General features: G+C 37.4%; 1 long non-coding RNA gene across 1 annotated transcript; it reads right to left on the bottom strand.

Annotated features, from left to right (window-relative positions):
* Positions 1-320: 320 nt before the first annotated feature.
* Positions 321-2,843, bottom strand: LOC147398403 (uncharacterized). The gene is made up of 2 exons (XR_015180164.1): positions 2,079-2,843; positions 321-571 (listed from the first exon to the last, which is right to left on the bottom strand). It is a non-coding gene; the product is annotated as an uncharacterized LOC147398403 (long non-coding RNA).
* Positions 2,844-3,202: the final 359 nt, after the last annotated feature.

Genomic DNA, 3,202 nt, shown 5'->3' with positions numbered 1-3,202 from the left:
CAACTCTAAGGGAACAAAACTGTTGCGTTCGTAAAGGTAAAAAAAAAATTATTATTATTAAGTCTTTTTAGCAATGTAGTTTTATTTGAAAAAAGTAGAGATTGGCATTTATCGGACGGCATTGGTGCCTAACTGTGACGCCCCGCCGAACACTAACACAAATCCCCATGTCAGATTTCAAGGTACGAGGTGGCACCTCGAAATTTCGGCATGGTCTCCTCTGTTTATGTTAGCATTCCAAGGCGATTCAACCTGCACCTGATAAACGACATACAATCCTGCATATAACAAACAAAATATAATACTAGCGGAAGCCTATATACGTCTAATAATGTCCGATAGATCAGAGTGCGGAAGAAGAAAAATTATATACAGGATTATACAAAATTCCTCACTCTAACATAATTCCTAACACTCAAGATAGAATCCATAAGACTACCTGGAGAAACTGACACCACTAGGGGGTATAGCCCTAATACTTACCAGGTGACGGACTCTGGTTGTCTATCTGACCAACCAGATGATCCTCGCTCTTGTTCTACACTTGTTTCGCCAAGCTTCAGATCTGAAACTAAAAAAATGGAGAAGGAAAGGTGAGTAACAATGGTTACCCAGTAAGGAAGCAACAATTTCTGCCAATAACCTCTCCTAACATGAACGAATAAACATACTGAATCATTTTAAAATAAACAAAATTTCACAGAAGAAAACTACGATTAACTGGTACATATAACCAAGGATGAGCAACTAAACATTTTAAAACTCACATTACATCGATCAGCAGTACTCACTATAACATTCTCTTTTCATACAAATCTAATTGATCAAATGGAAACAATAAACATGCATTTCATTTTATATATCAAAATAAGCAACAGATACATAATACACGATGGTGGAGTATTGGAATTAGAGAGTTGGGATTCACGACTGGATCGCTCCCAGTCGGGACATGATGTTACAATTCCTTTCTGGCTTTTAGTTCCTGATTTTGTGATCGGTCGCTGCCCTTACCACGTTTGGTTGACCATTTATCCGGCTCAGGCTGGCCGTTTGACGTGATCGTAAGCAATGGGTCTCTTTTCGATGTGTCAGAACGTTCGACTACTATAGATTGTTAGTGATCACTGACTAATCATCTTCGTCTATGCCTATCAGGCGTACATGTGATTCCCAAAGATACAAACCATTCGTATACGACCACCTTTACATTACAAGTTCACTGGTAAAGATAGAGAAGAATAAACCGGATTCCAGTTGTGACTCCACTCTCATACGCGTCCCATACCACGTATGAGTTTGGTGGTCCCTACCGTACATCCCAGGATAGTACACCACTCCGGATGATATGATGCACTATCCCTTCAGGCATTCACAAACTCTTTAACAGCTCACAAAATAGCTACTTATATATATTATTTTCATTTGAAAACAAAAGAGAAATTAACAATACAAGGTTGAAAATAGATATCCAGTTTCCTACCATGCAAGTGTGGCCACCCGGCCTAAAATAAATAACATAACAGAGCGCCTCGCGCTAACAGAAAGTAAATAAACATGCAACCAGTAACATTATCCCTGGATATCCGTTCACCAACCTGCATACAACACAACAACGTAAAATGCAGACATCACCCCTCGGGTGTGACTCTGACATTTTACCGTTTCATACCTTTTTTCCCTTTTTTCGACTTTTACAGTTTTCAATCTCTTCATAAAATATCCATTTTCTGATATTCATCAACTCAATATGAGTTCATTGAATATTAAATCACATTTTTCAACTATAGAATTTATTTCTATCAATAATATTGAAAAAAAAAAATACAAATTTCATATCAAAACGGGGTCCGAGCAGTGCACAAGACCCAATTTATGGCAATAACCCGTTAAAATACTCTACCCACGTATAATTTGTTAAAAATACAATTAAACATATCAAACATGCAATTTCTAGCGTGAATTTTGAAATAAACAAAGAATTCTATATTTCGGAAATACATCCAAATTTTTCCAATAAAATCCTAAATGCAATTTTCACAATCTATGATTACTAATAGAAATTGAGAGTTCCTTACAATCACTAGGCGACGGAATTGAAGCACGTGCGCGGAAATCGAGGCGATTGGCGCGATAATCGAGATGGACCGAACTTCAAAACGGCTGATTTTCGAAACTGGCTTGGTGGTTTCGAAGATCTCGATGTGCTCGTCTCTTCTCCCTTCTACGGCGAAAGACGGTTTGACCCCGAAATCGATGAAAATCGAGGTCGAAGTTACGAAAATTTTCGTATAAAAATACGGCTAATTTTTGACTATACGGGGTGAAAAAGACGAGAAAACGAAAGAAACTTGGTTGGGTTATGTAGAGAATGAGGCTGCGGACGTTTCTCCCTTCTGCGTCGGAAAGCGATTTGACCCCGAAACGGACGAAATCCGAGGTCAAAGTTTCAAAATTTCCATATCCAAATATGGCTGATTTTTGATGATATCGGGTGAAATAGAAAGTGAAATGAAGATAGGTTGGGTGGGTTTTGTAGAGAACGAAGCTGCGGACCTTTTTCTCTTCTGCGGCGATCGTCGAAAGTGGACCGTTTGCGAGAGATCTGAAGTGGAAAAATCGGAGGAAAAACAAATTTTATTTTTGTATTTGGCTCGGCTGTAATGACGCGTTGGGGAAGATGAGTTATATAAAAAAAATTAAAAATATTATTTAAATAATATTTGGGACGAATTCGGTATTTCGCTTATTGTTTTGATCGATGATAACTTGGTCATTCGGTCTCCAAAACTGACAAACGAATACTCTATTTCGCCTAATTTTTCGTTCCGGATCTAATGGTATAGTCAATTTCTACAAATTATGTCTCCATCAAAATTTACATTTTTGGCCTGACGTGACCCATAAACTTGATGTCGTTTTCATTTTTGGCGATAATTCAACTTCCTGATCTCCAAAAATGACAAATAAATAGTCTATGTTGAATAATTTTTCGTTATGAAACTAATGGTATGATCGAATTTTTAAAAATTATTACTTCAACAAAAAGTTACTGTTTTAGCCTGGTCCGACCCGGTAATCGAGGATTTTGCAACTTTTACATTTGGACTCGCATTTGAGCGTGCTTACAGGCTAAACTATGTTTTTCGATCATTTTGAATATAATGGTGAGGTCAGATTCCATAAAAAATGATCAGAAACA

Source organism: Akebia trifoliata, chromosome 7 (genome assembly GCF_017979445.1).
Source record: "Akebia trifoliata isolate Shusen 1 chromosome 7, ASM1797944v1, whole genome shotgun sequence".
NCBI classification, from domain to species: domain Eukaryota; kingdom Viridiplantae; phylum Streptophyta; class Magnoliopsida; order Ranunculales; family Lardizabalaceae; genus Akebia; species Akebia trifoliata.
The sequence above is the reverse complement of the archived record's forward strand: the minus strand, read 5'-3'. Positions and strand labels throughout refer to the sequence as shown.